Below are 20,901 nucleotides of genomic sequence, written 5' to 3'. Positions count from 1 at the left end.
ATAGTTTCTAGTTTCATAGTCAGTATTTATATAAAATGTGTTTGTACAGTAATGGAATAGTATAATTTTGAAGGTTATTAATATACATTTATTTGTGATTCTTTTTTACAGATACAGAATAGGAGTGTTTCTCATTGTTTGCACTCTTCTCGTGCAAGATTGTTCGGATGAAGGGTCCTTAGGTGTTTCATCATACTTGCCGTGCCGTACGAGTATTTCTTGTTAGGGTCCCCTCGTGAGAGAACTCTTTTGCAAATCTTGCACTTGATCAAGGTGGCATTGGTCTTTGTTTGCCCCTTGGGAAAAGTAAAAGATTTCCTCACCACTGAAGAAAAACGTTGTGGGCATTGTGCCTTCTGCAAAAAAAATTCCTCAGATTCGGTAAATATTTTAAAGCGGCAACATTTACAGTTTTTGTAAGTTACACTTATAAATCAAAAATCAAATCAAAAATGCTTTATTCGGTTTGTACAAGTACAACCATATAGCAACATACATCAAGACAGTTAAGATTCAAATTTATGAAAGTTAAATAATGAAACATTTAAAATTACATCACTATCCATGCCAATATTGTTAAATCAATAAAGTATATCACTTTGTGTACAGAGTTAAATTTGATCATTAAATACATTTTAGCAGTAGTTGTTAAGGGGGGAGTTAATTCTGTTTTGACATTTTAGCAGCAGTTTGTTTATAATAAGGGTTTGTGCAAATGCCAGTGCAAAGATAAATACACAACAAACAATGTAACTCGACAGTAAATCACCAATAGTCATAAAATGTAACAGCCAACGGAAAAACGGGGATAACGAAAGGAGGGAATCATATAATAATTGATTTCCTGTGCCAGATACATTTTAAAATGTAGGTGGCCACACGATAGCACACATTCGGGGAAGCCAAATCAAACAACAATTGTATTGCGGCTCTTATATTGTATGTCTTATATTCTAAAAATAGTTGCTTCAAATAAAACTTTCTAAAACCAGTATAAAAATTACAAAAGAGTAAAAAGTGGCAGATGCTCTGTTTAGATTTCCCATCGCATGGGCACAGACATAACCCGGGTTTTTTTACGGTTGGGAAAGCCACCAAATGGTGGGCTATTCCCAGCCTCAGGCGTGCTAGAACGAAGCGATGAGAATTAATGCTAACAAATGTAAGATAGGATGGGAGTCTTGTGCTAAGGTTGTACTCCAAATATAATTTGAACGTACTTTGCATTGCATACTCCTTCATTCTGGTCCCTTTTGCATGGTCCAAGTAGGTGGTTTTGAGGTTACGCTTTGTTAAAACCGATGTTGATAAAATATCTTTAAAAATATCCTGACCAAAGAGAATCTTATACCAGGAGTGAATGTGTTTTAGCCAGGGGATTTTCGAATGCCGATCAAGTTTGATACAGTCCAAAATTACTTCCTGGGTAAACCTGGTTTCTTCTTTGGCCCATATGGACCGCCATAGGGACAAGGGACGCAGTGCAATCAAGTCTGTGACATAATTTATGCCTAGCTCTCTGTGGGTAATCTCGTTTGAGGCAGAAGCGGGGAGGCATAATAGTCGTTTCAGGTACTTATTTTCCTCTTGCTGGATGGACAGGGCAATCTGACGATTATATCCCCATATCCCTGCTCCATACAGGGCAGAGGACATGCACCTTGAATTATAGATGGAAATCATCTCTCGGATTCTACGACCCCCCAATTTGGAGGCGAATCTGAAGATGCAATTTGTATTTCTGGTCATCTTCAGACCAACACAGGATTGCTCATTTACCCATCTCCCATCACCTGAAAAGGTGATACCTAAGTAGCAGAAATTTTGTTAGCTGTATGCATTTTATATACCTGTGATTTGTTTCTTGTGGTATTTTGTTGAGAATACCATATTGGTTTTTTTTTAACAATCTTTTTGATTTTCCATGTCTGTCGTCGACATCCATGGTCCCCACAGGAGTGTTCCGCCTTGTTGCTTTGTATTATTGTTGTTACATTTTGTTTATTAGTTTATCGTTCATATATATGTTAATAAAAAAATAAAGTTTGAAAATAGTTTATCGTTTACATATTTATGATTATAAAAAATAAAGTTTGAAAATAACTTTTTTGGTTGTTCTCTTAACTGCTGTGTGACTCTTTCTTGTTCTTATTACTGCTATTTGATGGAGTCCACCATGGTGTTAAATTTTGGGGCACTTATCGCTGGAATACTGGTGATATCTGCAGTTTGCCCCAACTTCTGAATAGTGTGTTAGATTTATCTCAACTTTACTTCCGTTAAAGTGCTGATAATGAAATGGAGACTAGCCGTTCTCGTGCAAAAAGACACGAGGTGCACCTTTCCAATTTATTCTAAATACTAAAATCCTGTATTGAATTGCACTGAGGTATTGGCTGCACTTACAGTGTACACACAAAATCTATTAAGAAATCTCATTGTATTTATATTGATTGGGAATAGTGCGTCAGGTGCTGGATCTTGACGAGATACACTGCTCAGTTCGTATATTGTTCTGCACACGAAAAAAATCACATCACAACTTTCACACCAATTGCAATGCGAAACAAATTCCGGCGATAAGACTCGTTAGCACCAGGGATTTTACACCTGCTTTCTGCTGGTGTTAAGCAGGACAACTACCTGCACCATGAAAGGGAACACAGCCAAGAGCCACACCAGAACACCCACAGGTGCCATAGAGTCAATGAGCATGATACAGGGATACCCATGAGGGCCAGAAGACTCATCTCAACAACTCCAGGACCGCCAATGCCCCCCAAACCCACATCTTAGTAAGTGTGTCCCTGTGGTTATTGTCTTAGCATGATAGGCACGAGCCCTGCAACATCACAGTGTGCTGTCACCTCAGCGTTGGCAGTGAGCCTGGACGAGTAGCTACGCACGCATCCTCCTGCATACACAACTGGCGAGTGCTGGTCTGGGGTTCACAGGTCAGTGCAGGGGTGTGCCTATCCGGCAAGGGGAACGGGGTGTCTCGGACACGTCCGTGTACAGGAAGTGCGCTAAGTGTGTCTCTGTGTTCTGGTGTGACCTGCTACAAGAGCCGCAACAGTCGATGTTGCAAAGTGGCATGCACCACCTCCAGACGGCACTGTGATGGTGTAGTTGGAATGTAGCAGGACATGCGCAAATAAGCATTACAATGGTGTGCCGTACAAGTGCACGAGATACAACAGCGCACCGTACAAAATTGTGGGGGCTCGTGGGAGGGAGGAGCAGCCATTTGGCAACATAACACACAGTGAACTCGACCATGTGCCACATGCTGGGCATCTCATCCATGATGACCACGTCGCAGACATCCCACAACACCAACGACTGGCCTTTGTACACATCCTGTATGAATGCAGCGTGGTTTTCACTTCTATGCTCATTCAGTGGTGTGATGTTGGCGGGTTGTGTGACTTGTGCTCCTTGTTGGTGTGTTTCATTTTGGCCATTGTTAGTCTATATGTGTGTTGTAGTTAATTGTACATGTGTGCCATTCTGCCCATCTCCCCCCCTCCCCGCTTCTTCCTCTTCCTAGTGCTGTTGTGTCTATAATTTTGTTGCTGTACACATAAATACATGTAAAGAATAAATTAGAATAGTTCCTTGATTCTTTTAGGTTTCAAAACTTCTCTATTGGTTTCTTTTTAATTTTCCATATGAACCGTTTTTTTAATATTCAACAACACATAGAAGTCAGAAGTGCAACGTATTCTATCAACACACTTTCTAGAACATTCTACAACACGTGCAGGTTAAAAGTTCATCAATTTTTTAAAACTTATTGATATTTTTTGGCAACATTTTCTTGAACATTTAACGACACGTGCAGGTTAAAAGTTCACAATTGTTTTAAGTTCGAACAGTGCCTTCCAAATGCAAGTAGCAGGTGTGGTTGAGCTGAGCAAATTTTATCCTATGATATGTACTCCATGTTGAAACTGCTTTTTCTTAACCAATCACAAGGATGCTTTTCCACAAAACTAATGTGCACTCTACTTTTAAAAAAGAATGCTTTTCATGATATCTTTAGAGGTAAGTTATAGATAGGAATTAGCATTTAAAAAACCTTTGAAATTCACTGAAAAACCCATAGGTTTCATGCACGTTATAGTTAGGAATTGGCATTTAAAAAACCTTTGAAATTCACTGAAAAAACCATAGATTTCAGGCACGTTATAGTTAGGAATTAGCATTTAAAAAATCTTAGAAATTCACTGAAAAAACCATAGGTTTCAGGGGCGTTATAGTTAGCTGGACATTTCCCTCGTACAAAACCCTAGAAATTCCCCTGTTATAGTTAGTTCAGCTAACTATGCGCCCCCGCAATGCACTGCTGATGACGTCACATATTACATCACTCATGACATGGTCCGTGACATCACTGATGACATCTCAAATGACATCACTGATGACATCATCCATTGAGTATGTGTTTCTGAACAGTTTTAATATGTTTAATATATATAGGGAAAGGCCTGTTGAAAAATAAGTGGGTGTACAAGTGTGTGAATGGATGATTTTCTAGGTGCGTAACTGACTCTATAAGTGAGTCATTAAATGTATCTTACTGCAGACTAGTGACTAAACTGTGTGAATGTCTGTATGTGTCTGTGTGTTGGTGTATAAGTGGCTGCATGGTTTTGTGAATAGCTATATGAGTGTCTATATGGGTTATTGATTGGTTGTCTGAGTATCTGTATGGGTGCCTGAGTGTTTGTGTGGGTAGGGTGTGTGTGACTGTGACTAGATGTGTGAGTGGGTGATTCAGTGGGTGCATGGTTTTAAGAGTGCATCTGTGATGGACTGTATGGTTAGGTGAGTGTATGTATGGGTGTGTTAGTGATTGAATTTATATCTCAGTTGTACATGTGTCAGTAACTACATATGTGAAACGCAGTGTATATGTGTGTAAGAGTATGTAACTATCTATATGTGAGAGTGTGTGATTTTGGGAGTGGCTGTATGCGCCATAGTGCAAGGATATCTGTGTCATGTGCTGTTTGTTTTTCTGCAGGAAGACACAGAATTTGTTAGTATTTTTATGAGTAAGTGAACTTGAGTGTGTATAGGTGAGTAAATTGGACTGTGATTAATTATTTGCATGACTGACTAGATGTGTCAGTACCTCAATGGATGATTGGCGGTGTGTGAGTGTCTATATAGGTGTATAAAAGTGACTGTAAGTATGAGTGACTGTACAGGTGAGTGAGTGGACATGTATGTAGACCTAAAAGTCAATGAGTGGGTGTGTAGTTATTGGTATTGGAGTATCTATGGTTGTCAAAATGGCCGTTTGAAATTTTGAGTCGGTGTATCAAAGGTTATATTAGGGTGTGAGAAGATGCACTAATTTATCACATGGATGACGTCATCAGTGATGTCATCAGTGATGTCATTTGAGATGTCATCAGTGATGTCATCAGTGATGTCACTGACCATTTCATGAGTGATGTAATATGTGACGTCATCAGCAGTGCATTGCGGGGGCGCGAGTTATAGTTAGCTGAACTAACTATAACAGGGGAATTTCTAGGGTTTTGTACGAGGGAAATGTCCAGCTAACTATAACGCCCCTGAAACCTATGTTTTTTTCAGTGAATTTCTATGTTTTTTTAAATGCTAATTCCTATCTTTAACGTGCCTGAAACCTATGGTTTTTCCAGTGAATATATATATATATATATTTCTATACTCATCATTATGAGTGTTGTATTGCTCTCAGAAGGGATCAAAATTAAATGAACTCATTCGCTTCAATTAGTTTGATTTTTTTAAAGTATTTATTTTATTGTATTGAAATAGTTTTCCTCCTATGAATTAAGCTGCTGTTGTAAATGCATACCTATAAACATAGACAATATGATTGTTACTTTTCTTGTTGTTAAATAAACAAGTAAATAGAGAACCACGCCATAAACTGATTCACAGGATCAAAAGCGGATAATCGATTGTATACAAAGGTACACTCTTCACACTGTTTATCTTTTTAAGCAAACTAGTTAAAGCTGGGAGGGTGCACCTCAAAGACAGCATTGTGTTCATTGCCCTCAAGACAAGGGCTCTCTGCCAGTGCACTGATTCTTTCTGGTGTTTGCTTTGGCTCCTCCTGTAGAACGTTTTGTTATTTCCCGTTCACCTTAGTCATCAGAGAGCTCTATCCTTTCAGCTGACGCAACTGAGCAGGCAATTGTGATTTGAACATGGCCAGCCCCATAGTTGTTACATCTTTCAATCACTCTCTCTCTTCATGTTTCAAACCAACAGTGGGTTCACTTCTACTGGAAAGAAACCACCGGAGCCCTCCTCCCAGTAGATTAGCACTCAATATCTCAACTTCCCTTCTGCTCAAAAATAGTAGAAAAGCTCACTATGCTTATCCTCTGACCCACTACAAACAGGATTACAGACTAATTCTTCCATTGAAAAAGGCTTTGGCACAGGTGTGTCATTTCCTTTTTACTGTTCATCACAACTGTCTCTTCAGTCCTAGATCTTTCTGCTGGCTTCAGTGCTGTTGACAACAACATCCTATCCTGCATTCACTCAGCAGCCTAGCACACACCTGGATTACCTTCTCTCTCTCTAACTACTCCTTTCCCTCAGACATCTATATCCACTGCTCTCCATGGCCGACTCTAAATCCTCTCCTCTGACTCAGTGAAATGTGCCTAACCAGCTGGAAACCTCTGTGTACCTTCAGCCCATCAATGAAAATGGAGGCTCACATCAGCAACATAGTCACAACAACACAATTCCAAATCTGCAAAAGTAAAGCCACTCACTGATTGCGTTCAGGATTGCCAAATCGCTGGTTTGATGCAAACTGGATTAGCGCAGTAGTCTACTGGTCTGCCTGCCTAAGTACTCTTGCAGACCCCTAGAACTTGTTTTGAACTCTGCAGCTTGAATATTTACTCAGTCTCCTAGGCACACCCCACCTCCAACGACCACCTCCAAGTAGCATGGCTGTAACGCCCTGAACGTCTCAGGATCGTTTAACAGACACGACAATGAGGACGCAACCACTAGTGAAGGGTTAGTTGTTTTAATGAAGGCAAATATAATACAAAGAATAAACAAGTTATAGTCACTGGAATCCTCCAGGCTAAGTACGTTACCAGCCCACAGCACGGATGGTCCTAACCGTCCTCTGCATATACGCCGGTCCCGGCGTATGCCAACAGAGGGCAGAAATGAAATGGCCGACAATGCCAATCGGTAGGCTGTGAGGGGCACGAAGAGTGTTGGGGAGAATCGAGGAGTCAGGGAAACACCCAGCCGGGGTCTCTACCTGAAGGGAGCAGCCGCTCAACCTCTTCCTCAGACTGCACCGGGACGCGGAGTCACCTCCTGGTGATGCGTCACCGATACCCCAATCACAAGCAAGAAGACTGAACCGAGAGCAGCCGCTCGATCGATCCTGTGGACTTCCGAGTCTGTAACGCGGCAAACACCTCCTGGTGTGCGTTACAGCTGGCAGTCCCTGTGTCTCTGGTCGGGCTGGGAGTTACGACTCCAACCAGTAAAAGCGCCACTGCGCTTGGACTCAGCCGAGTCAAAAAGCGAAGCTCAATGGTTGACCGGTAGAGCTTCCGGGTCCTTCACAGGTGACGATGGGGCAAGACACGGCCCAAGGAGTAACGACTCGACCTACCTCCGTTCTTGCCTTACTGGAGCACCACTCCGGAACACTGCTCTTCACGAAGCAGGTACGTCGGTGTGAACACAATATCCGACAGCGTTGTACCTCCCGGTTCCTCCCTTTATAGGGCGTGTTTTCCTTGAGTTATGTAACAGCTCTCCTGTTTACATAAGGGCGTGTTTCCCTTGTATGACAGGAATTCTTGACAGTACATCCTCCCTCTCAGCGGCTCCCCACGGGTCCAGCGCTGGCAGGAAAACGCCGATGGAACAAGGATACCAAGCGCGGAGCACGAACCCCTTCAGCCGGTTCCCATGAATGCTCCTCCGGGCCATAGCCTTTCCACGCAACCAGGTACCACAGCTTCCCCCTGCGCCATTTGGACGCCCGTATGCCCGACACTTCATACTCCACCTCCGACTCCACGCATACCGGCCGAGGTGTCCCAGACGGCTTGGAGGGTGCTGGTTTGAGCAATGATACATGAAAGACAGGGTGTATCCGCAATGACTGGGGCAAGCACACCTTCACGTTCACGGGACCCATACACTTGGTAATTCGATAGGGGCCCATGTACTTGGGATGGAACACACTGTTCTTTCGAAACCTCATGTTTCTTGTGGATATCCAGACGTAGTCTCCAGTGCGGTACAGTGGCCCGGGCCTTCTCTTCCTATCTGCCGCAGCCTTGTATCTTCTCTTGGCCTCTATTAGGACAGCCCTTGAGCGCATCAATGTGTCTTTTATGTGTGCCACCCTGTCCGCTGTGGCGGGAATCCTGTCCTCTCTGAACGGATGTAGAAATGGCAAGAACCTGGGATGTTGGCCATAGTTGCTATAGAACGGAGATGACTGTGTGGAGCTGTGAGTGGCGTTGTTATAGGCTATCTCTGCAACCCATAGCAAGTCGACCCATTCTTCCCTGCCCTGGTCCACAAAACATCGCAGATACTGTTTGAGCGTTTGGTTCAGGCGCTCGGTTTGGCCGTCCGTTTGAGGGTGGTAGCTGGTGGACAGGGCGGTCTTAACATGCAGCGCAGTGCACCAAGTCTTCCAGAATTGCGCAGTAAACTGCGACCCCCGGTCCGACACGATCACCCCAGGTAATCCTTTCAGTCGTACCACATTCTTTAGGAGTAGTGACGCCAATTCCCCGGCCGTAGGGACTCTCTTGCAGGGGATGAAGTGCCCCATTTTCGTCAAGTAATCCACCACCACCAGTATTGCCGTCATCCCCTGGTCTACCGGTAGGCCCACCACGAAGTCCAGTGATATGCTATCCCATGGTCTATCCGGGGTTGGAAGTGGATGTAAGAGCCCTTGGGTTCGGCCATGGTCGGCCTTCATGGTAGCACACGTAGGACACTCCTGTCCCCACCTCCTGACATCCACTCTCATGGTTGGCCACCAGAAATGCCGTCCCATGCTAGCCACCGTTTTTTCAAAGCCCAAATGACCTGCGCATGGGGAGTCATGGCACCAGATGAATGCTTGTTTCCTTAGCCTAGGCGTGGGTATCAATAGGCACCTGCCCTTCAGGGGTATCCCGTCCTTCAGCTGCCATTCTCTGTGACTGAGGAGCCACCTCCGCCATGCGAATGACCTGATCCCTCTCTTTATTCCCCTCAGGAAAGTATCCGGTTGGATAACCCCCAATACCATCCTCGGGGAAATGATGGAACGCTCGGTCGCAGGCAATGGTTCCTTAACTGCAGATTGACGGGACAGGGCGTCCGCCTTTCGGTTTTCCGTCCCCGGCCGATATGTGATGCGGAAGTTGAACCCCGCAAAGAAGATCATCCACCGCAGCTGCCTGGGAGAAAGGTGTCTAGTGGCAGTCATGAACTGTAGGTTCCGATGGTCCGTGTACACCGATACCACATGTCTTGCCCCCATCAACCAATGCCTCCATTCGGTGAAGGCGTCCTTGATTGCGAGAAGCTCCTTCTCCGCAATATGGTAGTTGCGTTCGGCGTCGTTGAGTTTGCGGGACATGTACGCAACGGGATGAAGCACCCCTGTGTCGTGGTTGCGTTGGGACAAGATAGCCCCCAGCGCCACATCCGACGCGTCCGCTTCCACCACGTAGGGGAGATCCGGATCGGGGTGAGCCAACACCGGCGCCTTACCAAAGGCGCTTTTCAGGGCCTCAAAGGCTTTGTTCGCTTCAGGGGACCAGACAAACTCCTTGGACTTCCTCAGTAGCTGTGTGATTGAGGCCACCACTCCTGAAAATCCATCTATGAACCGCCTGTAAAAGTTGGCGAAGCCAATGAAACTTTGGACGTCCTTCACGCTTTGGGGCACCGGCCATTCTTTCACCGCCTTGATCTTTCGTTCTGCCATCTCCTGTCCCTCTGGACTCAGCATCACTCCGAGGAATTCCACGGATGTGACGTGGAAGTCACACTTGCTGAGTTTACAAAACAGCATGTTTTCCCTCAGCTTTTGGAGCACAGCTTTGACGTGGTGTACGTGCTCCTCCACACTGGACGAATAGATGAGGATGTCGTCGATATATACGACCACGTAGATATCCAACTCCTCTCTGAATACCTCATTCAAAAAGTACTGAAAGGCTGCCGGGGCGTTGCACAGACCGAACGGCATGACGAGGTACTCAAAAAGGCCGAACCTGGTCTTAAAGGCGGTCTTCCACTCGTCTCCGTCCCTCATGCGCACCAGATGGTATGCCCCTTTCAAATCCAACTTGGTGTAGATACGAGCTTTCTTGACCTGTTCCAGAAGTACACTGATGAGAGGCAAGGGGTACCGATTTTTTATGGTTATCGCATTCAATGCCCTAAAGTCCACACAGGCTCTCAGCTCCCCATTAGCCTTCGGGATGAAGAAGAGTGGCGAGGCGGCCGGAGACTTGGACGGGCGGATGAATCCTAGCTTGAGGAGTTTATCCAGGTACCCCCGGAGATGCACGTTTTCAGGCTCCGTCAGGGCATACAGCCTGCCGCTGGGAACGCTGGCCCCTGGCACCAGGTCGATCTGGCAGTCAAACTGTCTATGTGGTGGTAGCACTTCCGCCTTCACCTCATCAAATACATCCTCAAAACTGTGATAAGCCTGGGGGAGAGCCACATCTTTTTCTGCCGCTGTAGCCACCGTCTGACTCCCGCTCTCATCTGCGTCAAGGGATTCCGTTCTTATTCCACAATGCAGGATGCAATACGGTGACGTCATTTCGATGCGATGTGTTGGCCAATCCACAAAGGGGTTGTGTTTCTGTAGCCACGGCAATCCCAATATGACGCCATATTGGGGCGCTCGGATGATGTTAAAATCGATTTGTTCCAAATGGTTCCACCCATATCTCATCGGAAGGACCCCCGTGTGCTGCCCGATGGGCCCCGTCACCAATCGCCTTCCGTCTACAGCATAGACGTCTTCGGGTACAGCTTTGGGAAGAAGCACTAGCCCTAGCCTGCATGCCTCGTTGTGGTCCATAAACATGCCAGTGGCCCCTGAATCCACCATGGCCACAACGGGTATCCACTGGTCATGCACTCCCACGTGCACCGTGATAAACAGGTGTCGTTGTCCCTTAGTGACCGAGTTGGAAAGTGAAGGGATGGATGAGTGACTCCGAGATGCCCCTTCTCTGGTCTTGGAGTCCTCTAGTTTTCCGCCGGTATGTCCACCACGGCTGTTACCGACCGGTTGGCCCGATAACGTGGCGTCTTCGGTTTGGCAGGGCATTCACGTACGTAGTGGCCTTTTTTGCCACAATATAGGCACAATCCTTGTTTACGGCGTGACTCTTTCTCCGTGGCTGTGAGGCTCGCTCGTATTGCGCCGATGTCCATGGGTTCTCCCTTGGATGCGGTGGAAGTTTCAGGACTTCCCACCGTCACATAGGATGGAAGGGGTTTTCCTTTTCTCCCATGATCCCCCTTTCTTTCACTTAGCCTATGTTCCTGCCGTAATACCAGGTTGATAAGGCCCTCACATGTCTTGGGTTGAGGGTCAATATGAGCCACGGCGTCCTTGAGCTCATCGCACAGCCCTTGATGGAAGAGCGCCGTCTGTTTAGCAACAGGCCACTTGGTTTCCGCAACCAGCCTTCGGAACGCGTTGAGATACTGCACCAGGTCGTTGGATCCCTGTCTCAACTCAAGCATTTCACGGTCCGCCGTGTACGAGTCAGCCCTTCTGTCGAATACCTTCAGGAATTCCTCGCGAAAAGCACCCCAATCACATAAGAGGGGGTCGTCCCTGCTCACCAGAGGTACGGCCCATTGTGCCGCGTTTCCAGCCAAATAGGATATAAGGAAAGCCACACGAGCCTGACTCGTGGGGAACGCCTTTGGTTTGCACGATAAATGTAGCGCCACTTGTGTGAGGAATACCTGCACTGTGTTAGGATCCCCACTGTACCTCTCTGGTGTCGCCAAGGGGATGGCTACCGGCATTTCCACTACTACCGCAGGGGTCTGATTCGTGAGGGAGGTGCTGGGCGTGAGCGGGTCCAATTGGATAGCATCCAGTCTGGCTTTTACATCGGCTGTTTCTTGCCTAGAGGCAGCCACTTCAACTTGCATGGCCGCTAAAGCAGCCAGCACATCATCAAGTGTTGCCATGTCTGTTATCGACCGGGAGACAGTTAGTGTTATTAAGGTCGGATATTTTGTAACGCCCTGAACGTCTCAGGATCGTTTAACAGACACGACAATGAGGACGCAACCACTAGTGAAGGGTTAGTTGTTTTAATGAAGGCAAATATAATACAAAGAATAAACAAGTTATAGTCACTGGAATCCTCCAGGCTAAGTACGTTACCAGCCCACAGCACGGATGGTCCTAACCGTCCTCTGCATATACGCCGGTCCCGGCGTATGCCAACAGAGGGCAGAAATGAAATGGCCGACAATGCCAATCGGTAGGCTGTGAGGGGCACGAAGAGTGTTGGGGAGAATCGAGGAGTCAGGGAAACACCCAGCCGGGGTCTCTACCTGAAGGGAGCAGCCGCTCAACCTCTTCCTCAGACTGCACCGGGACGCGGAGTCACCTCCTGGTGATGCGTCACCGATACCCCAATCACAAGCAAGAAGACTGAACCGAGAGCAGCCGCTCGATCGATCCTGTGGACTTCCGAGTCTGTAACGCGGCAAACACCTCCTGGTGTGCGTTACAGCTGGCAGTCCCTGTGTCTCTGGTCGGGCTGGGAGTTACGACTCCAACCAGCAAAAGCGCCACTGCGCTTGGACTCAGCCGAGTCAAAAAGCGAAGCTCAATGGTTGACCGGTAGAGCTTCCGGGTCCTTCACAGGTGACGATGGGGCAAGACACGGCCCAGGGAGTAACGACTCGACCTACCTCCGTTCTTGCCTTACTGGAGCACCACTCCGGAACACTGCTCTTCACGAAGCAGGTACGTCGGTGTGAACACAATATCCGACAGCGTTGTACCTCCCGGTTCCTCCCTTTATAGGGCGTGTTTTCCTTGAGTTATGTAACAGCTCTCCTGTTTACATAAGGGCGTGTTTCCCTTGTATGACAGGAATTCTTGACAATGGCCAATGGCAAAAAACAGAACATTAATACACAAATTCCAGAATATATAATACTATATACAAATCAGTTGACAACCTGGACTCCAGCTATCATGCAGGCACTGTGCCACACTACTCACCACCAGGTAACCTTTGACCCGCTAATAACAATCTTCTGAATACATCTAAGTCACCTCCTGCCTCTTTCACTTGTCGTCCCTTTTACCAGCTAGGCCCACTCCATTGGACTGCCTTGCCATCTGTCATATGGGGCTCACAGTCGCTTGTGGGGTTTAAAACTGCAAGGAAACAACACCTAATTAATACAAAGTAAATAACCACCTACGCTGCTGTACATCTGCATGTAGCATACAATCTAGAACCTAGTGCTGTCAGTCTATTTTTTTTTAAAACAATTTTTATGAGCATTTTCACATTGCTTTACATGAATGCAGATATAACAGTTGGCCTGAGCTATACAATTCTACATTACATTTGCACTGACCTTTCAAGGGCGATGGAATATATTGAGGTAACAAGTTCAGTTATTGAACACCCTATTGCGGTCGTGCAGTATCATGGTGGGCCTCAACGCGTTTTCGGTATTCTTTTGAAAAAGCGTCTGGTCCCTCGAACTACCAGCCTGCGTGGCTAACTGGGGATTAGAACCTGGAATGAACGGGTCTGGATGGACTAGAACCACTCCCAGGGCCGTCTGAAAATAGGAGAGATTATGTTGATATATGCCTTTATGAGGGGGGAGTGGGGCAGGGGAATGGGGTTCTCCAGGAGCGTGGCTCAATTGAGTTTGGTCGCTTTACGTGGTGCTCTATGCTCGTGGGGGGGATGCAAGTTCATGGATCTTAATGGAGTCTGGAAGTGACTGAGTCCGCATAAGTGTTTGGGGGGACTCGGGCTGTGTATCATGACTCGGGCTTTCTGGTGCAGTCGTTAGTGATGGTGGTTGTTGAGTGTTGACTGTGTGGTGGTGGAATTGGTGTAGTATTGTAGCCCATTCAGTAGAGATGTGTTTCCTGCGCACACCCTGTGCCTCTTCCCACCTGATTGTGTCTTCCTCTGCTGCGCCACTTTCCAACTGCTCTTATCCAGGCTGCCAATTGGGGTCCCTCTAGGGTTCTCCAATGCATTGTAATCCCTCTCTTCGCCAGCAGGAGGGCTAGGAAAACGAAACGTGTTAGGACTTTGAGGGTTTTACATCTGTGGAAGACCACTATACTGCTGGCTTCCCAAGTGTTAATGCGAGTAAGCGCTGTTAGTTCCTGCAGCGCCTCATGTATTGTATTCCAATAGGGCTGTAGTGTGGGACATAGCCAAAACATGTGTTTGAATGTCGCATCTGGGGATTGACATCTTGGGCATACAAATTGTATGTCTGGGTACAAGCGTTGGAGCCGCACCGGGGTGAGGTAGGCACAATGTAGTATGGAGAAACATTCTCCATACTAACGAAATAACTTCGGTGTATATTTTTAAACTTGGCATTCCAGGACACCTTCTTTGGGTATTCCAGGGCATGCTCCCACTCCTTGTCATGTAACGGGCGTCCTATGCCCTCCTCCCATTTCTGTCACAACAGGATAAGCGTGGTGGTGGTGAGATCTCGGAATGCTTTGTAAAGCCATGCAATTAAGTGTCGCCCCAGGCCCATGTGAAGAATTGTGTGGAGTACTGGATATGTTGCTGGTTCCCCCTCAGAAAGATCCCAGACGCGGCGGCGGCTGCTGAGAACTATTTGTCTGTGTAGTAAGAACTGCCCTGGCAGGAGGCCTGACTCATCTGAGAGCTGGTCAAATGGTAGCAATTGACCCTCCACGAACAGGGATCCCACCTCCAGGACTGAGTGACTCTTACAAACCTGCATTGCCCGAGCAGAGTAAAATCCTTCGCTTCTGGGCCGGCCGGCCAGCGGGAATAAGGGAGTATATAGGGGGGTTCCGCCAGAAATTTGGTGAAGTAGTAGCATACATGTTCGTGCCACCCTCACCTGCACTGAATGTGTCGACGTTGGGCGAGTGCCTGGGAGGAGCAGGCAACACATGGCTTGTACTGGCATAGATCCTTCCACCGAGGCAGTCGCCGCCAAATGACACCCTGCAGTTCAGAGGGACAGCCACTGGAGTTGTGCCGCAAGAAAATAGGCCTCAAAGGATGGCGCTCCTAATCCCCATTGATCTATCGGGAGTTGCAATTTTGTGAGGGCAACTTTCCAGCGCCCGCTAACCCATATAAGAGAACTTAATGAGGTGTCCAGTTCTTGAAAGGAGGTGCGTGGGGGAATAACAGGGGTGTTGGCAAAGTAGTAGAGGAATTGCAGTACCAAGATCATTTTGGCCAAGGCGACTCTACCTATGGGACCTAAAGGCGGGGTCTTCCAAAAGTTTACTTGAGTTTTGGCCCCCGCCAGAGCTCTACGATGATTGCCCTAAAACAGATCCGTGGGGTAATGATAGAGCCTGACGCCAAGGTATCGCGGAGCGCTGTTGCGCTAAGCAATACGGGAATGCCCAACTCTTATCTCTCGTAGGGGAAGGTCTGGACTCAGGGGATATATAGTGGATTTTGCCCAATTGACCAAAAGTCCGAGAGTCTAGCGCTGTCAGTCGATAATTATACTTATTTGCACTGTGCTTATGCTGTATGTTGTCGTTGCCAGTCACACCCAGATAATAGCGTATTTTATCATGTCTGTCAAGTTCAATATGGATATACAAAAAGAGTGTATCTCTGATTGAAAAATTATTTTCCTGTTGCTAAATAAATAAATGAATAAATCTCTAGCAATTGTCAGAAGTGGTAAGAAAAATGTCATTATTTTGAGCAAAGTCGAGTATAACAGTTTGTGGACTTTAAGTTGTGTGAGATACATGAAGTTGACTCACTCCTTTCTTTGGCTACTGTTTTTACAGCTTCTGCTATATGCCTATTCTCTATGATTTCAGCCTGTACCCAGCCAATAGGAGAAATGCTTATCTATTCAACTTTTTACTACATTATCCTGGATTATCTATTAACCTCTTTAGAGTTTTTCAATGGTCACCAGCACAAGGGCCACCCTCAAACACACCTCTGCTTTAGGAAAGCCATAGTCCTGGGCAAACCGATTGGAACGAATTGGGCCACCTTTTTACCAGATGTGACCATTCGAGATAATGTATTTTTTTCATTCCAGATAAATCACTTAAGGAATCGCTTGCCTGATAACTTAATCAACTCATTTAGCCAAACAGCAGTCTTGGCCACTTCCTAATTGGTTACTTTAAGCTTTACGTCTGCTCAAGGGGGCGAAGGATTAAAAATAGCCCCACAGAGACCTGTTTAACGTTCACGGAGTCATTCTCCATCTCTTCCCAATTTAGAGGTTCTGAATCCCAGTTTGAGAACCAGTCCAGTAGTTGGCAAAGACTAAAGGCTCTGCATTAAACTAGGCTAAAGCAGTTTTTGTGTTGAGAACTCAAAAGTCAGACAGGTAGAGCATGAGCATAGCAGCAAGTATGTGCATAGAGAAGACTGGAGAGTTTATGAAGGTATTTCATGAACGGCAGCTGAATTCTGTAACCTGCATGAGGTTTGCACAAGGGCTCCAGAGCAGTATGGTCAGCAAGAAGCCAGGGTGGCAAACATACAGCAATGCCCATGACAACTACGCAATGGAAAATGCATGATAAATGAAGGCGTAAACTCGTTTTAAACAAGTCCAGTTTTAGGCACTGGCTGAGGTTTAGCTGCTCCAGCTGTCAGTGTCTTTTGACATCACGGTACCTTTGCAGGGCATGCTTGGCCTCTCTGTGGATGATGGTGCCCAGGTATTCGAAATCACTACTTCCCGTGAAAATATCCAGCATTCAAGGTCATTAATAAAGGTTAGTCCAGCGAGAGCAGTTACACCGGACATCTTCCAGTTCACTCAATAACCCATAAATTCCCCCAAAAGCTTCTACACATTTCAAGGGTGGAGGCAGAGGTATAGAAGGAACTGACATGAACAGCATCAATTCATTTGCATCTGTCAGACTCTTGTATTCAGTCACTCCAAGCTTTCATTCCTGATATTTCAGTACTTTGGCATTTGGCTACTGTTGGAGGTTGCAAAGTGATAAAGAATTATATAATATAGGCAAATATGGACAATCCTATTAGTTCCAATATTTTTTAAATAAATAGGGAATTTATTGCTTATTTGTAAGCACATAGGTCCGGGAGCCTATGTAGAGTGTGGCTGTTTGTAATATTTTAATTGATCATATCACAAAGTTCTGCCACTAAGCCCTTTCTTGACTTCTTAATCAAGTATTGGCAAGGCCAATAGGTCTCACCTATGTGGGATCTATTGTCTGTAGTGGCGTGGCGTGGAGTGGCATTGTATGGCATTGGGTGGAGTGGCATTGTGTGACGTGGAGTGGCATTGTATGGCGTAGAGTGAAGTGGCATTGTGTGGAGTAGAGTGGTACTGAGGGGAGTGGCACTGAGAGAAGTGCCATTGTGTGGTGTGGAGTTGCATTGTATGGAGTGGAGTGCAGAGGCAAGGAGTGGTGTGAAGTGGAGTGGCATGCCGCAAAGCACTTGAACACCTCATCAGGGGTAGTAAATGCTATATAAATACAATTACAGTGGAGTGTGGTGGCATTAAGTGGAGTGGAGTGAAAGGGCTTTGAGTGGAGTGGCATTGTGTGGAGTGGAATGGAGTGGCATAGTGTGGAGTGGAATGGCATTGTATGGGGTGGGGAGTGAAGCAGTATTGTGTGGTGTGGAGGGGAGTAGCTCTTTGTGGTGGAGTGTAGTGGTACTGAGTAGAGTGGCTTGGCATTGTGTGGTGTGGAGTAGCATTGTGTGGCATGAAGTGGAGTGCAGTTCTAGCTTCCTGGACACTTTGCCCTGTGTTGTTTCACAGCCATATGTGAAGGTTGGTTAAAATTTAGTTAGCCATGCCCTTCTGCAATGGCCCTCTGATGGGGCCAATCAGTGATCTTGAAAGCGTGATGAAGCTTGCAGTCAGGGAGGCGGCTATGCATTTCCTTGCCTCCATATGCTGTATGAAGGTAGGTACCCCTGGCATTGAATGTTACCTCGAGACAGTTATATTGTGTATCACATTTGAGCCACATTCCATTGGTGTGCTAAGCTCCCTCCTAAAAAAATAAATAACAATTGATGGACAGAATGCAGAACAATGTCAAACATTCACCCCAGTACAGAGATCTGGGCCTAAATCCATCGTTTCTTCTTACTCAACGTCACAACTCTGGATTTCGTGGGGTTGATTTCAAGTGTGTTCCTCTATGTAAAAGCAAAAAAGGCATCTAAGAGTCGCTGCACTCCCACGGGGTCATGCTAATTACAAGCAGAATGTTGGCATACAAAATGTGGGTAAGAGCATGCCCCCGCGTTTTGCGCATGGGCATTAAGTATGTCTAAGTCGCTAGACAAGCTTGGTAAATAGATGTTGAATAGCAGGGAGGCAAGAAAGCACCCCTGCTGCAGTCCAACTATATCATAGATTTTCCGGTAGAGCCTGGTGGCGGCTCCTATCTTCATGCAAAGCCATGTTTTAGAGCACAATATTTGGATGGCTCTCATGAAGTGTTATGAATCCCAGCGTTGGATAATTCCTACCAGAGTAGATCTTCGGAAACCCTGTCAAATGCAGCCTTAAAATCGATAAACCTGCCATACCGGGTGGTTTTTGGTCTGAAGGCTTTTTCCATGCACATCACGAGGACAGCTAGATTCGATGATGTACCCTGCCCTGCGTGAAATCTTGTTTGATTGCAGGAGATAAGCGCCAGGCTGTTTGCCCATGCACAGAGATCTTGTAATATCAGACTGGCATAGTGCTTGGATTCAATGTCAAGCAGAGCGATCAGTCGATATTTGTCTGGGTTGCTCCTATCGCCTCAAAATATAGAACGCTTCATGAATTTGCGTGCCATCCTCGCGCAGGCGCCATGCTAATATTCTCAATATCGTTCCTTTTTTAGTATATGTGCTGCTGAAGACATCTTCATAGTGAGGTTACAATAGATGAATTTAGGCAGAGCAACTTGCTGCCTCAATCAATCCTTAATGTGTCCCGCATCAGAGTATACCATTTTCAGCTATTAAATAATCTATATTATGCTCCTCATCGATTTTATAAATGGGGGCTTAGAGAGAACTCGGCTGTAGATATCCCACATTTTTGTTACCTGTTGCTCTATCCAGAATTATTAGATTTTGGTGTTTTATAAACTGAATTGCCTAATGAAAACCAATATAGTTTAGGAAGTGAAATTGATTATACTGGATCATTCACCTTGGATGCCTCCTTCTAAGATAGGAATATATTTTATTGCCATTAATGTTGCATGGTTAGGAAGAGCTAGTGTGGTTCCAAAAAGATCCCCTGGATCCCACGGCATGGTTGTAGAAGTTCATAATTCTATGTGGGTTCGAAACGTTCACGATACAAAATGATCCACGTCTATTTTTTTTGTTTATATTTATTTTTATTCTTATTCATATAGTTTGTTAGTTTTCGTTACATCTGGTACAATTGCAGTTCAATATAATTTACATATCAACATTGTATAGACAATGCAATTATGGCGTTATACATCTCAGTGGATAACTCCTGTTACAGATCCAGTGTACTATTAGTTGGAGTAGCGTTGTGATTGTTAGACATCAACTATAACCAATGTAACTTGTATAAAACATAACATTTTTCCCTTCCTTTGAGTAGTTTTACAGCATATCTGCACATTACCTCAAGCATCACGTCTGTTGTTCCTTCACTTCATTGTATTAACCCAGCCACCCGTCCTGTCTTTATATGGCATGGATTTAGTCCCGTATGCCTGCCAGTGTGCGTAGTTTGTAATCCACATGATTATTCCTGGTGTTATGGGGGCCGAATGTATACCGGGGAATGGGGGGCAGGTGAAGAGGGAAGGGTTGTGGGGAGGAGGGGGAAAGGAATGGGGAGGTTGGGGAGAATAATGGGAGCGGGGGGGAAATGGATAATGTCACGCCCGCAAGCAAGCCTAGGAGCTATTAGTTGAATGTTGGTCTCCACTCCCCTCTCCTTGCACTTTATGGTGCCTTCTATTGCCTACCCGTCTTCTGTCTCGGGAGCGTCCGTCGTTGCCTCCGAGCGCTCTCGCCAAGCCATGCGGAAATCTAATAATGTCGCATCCCATTCTGCCGCTATTGGTTGCTTATGCAGACCCATCGCGTCTTTGCGATGGAGCGCTATGCTTTCTGCCTGCGCCCAGCACACCAGGAACTGATACCAGGCTTTCGCTGCTGGGGTATAGGAGACTTCCAGCGACGCGTGAGTAGGCGCTTGGCCACAATGAGGCCGAAGTCTATGCATCTGGATGTTACTTACAGTCCTAGTATACACAGTTCCCATGAGCAGTCTAAGGTTCGTTCCGTGCACTGAGTTAAGCAGCTAGTAACTGTACCCCAATATGTTTGAAGGGCTGTGCATGACCACAGCATATGGAGCAGATCTGCGCCTGTTTCGTCAAACCTTGCGCATTAGGCGTCCGCACGATCAAAGTATTTGTTTATATGTTCCAGCTTCAGATAGGTTCTGTGGGTTATATAATATTGAATGAGTCAAAATCTGGCATTTCGAGGGACTCTTATGGGACTCCTAAGTATATCTTCCCATTCGCGTTCCGTGGTGGTCCCCTGCAAGTCTACATCCCAATGAGCACAGAGCCTAAGTAACTTCGGT

General features: G+C 46.0%; 1 non-coding gene across 1 annotated transcript; it reads right to left on the bottom strand.

The window, feature by feature from the left end:
• Positions 1-19,073: 19,073 nt before the first annotated feature.
• Positions 19,074-19,177, bottom strand: LOC146860152 (U6 spliceosomal RNA). Its single transcript, XR_014979351.1, has one exon. It is a non-coding gene; the product is annotated as a U6 spliceosomal RNA (small nuclear RNA).
• Positions 19,178-20,901: the final 1,724 nt, after the last annotated feature.

The sequence above is a fragment of the Triturus cristatus genome, chromosome 3_1 (genome assembly GCF_964204655.1).
Source record: "Triturus cristatus chromosome 3_1, aTriCri1.1, whole genome shotgun sequence".
Classification (NCBI taxonomy): domain Eukaryota; kingdom Metazoa; phylum Chordata; class Amphibia; order Caudata; family Salamandridae; genus Triturus; species Triturus cristatus.
This window is presented reverse-complemented; position numbering and strand designations above follow the sequence as displayed.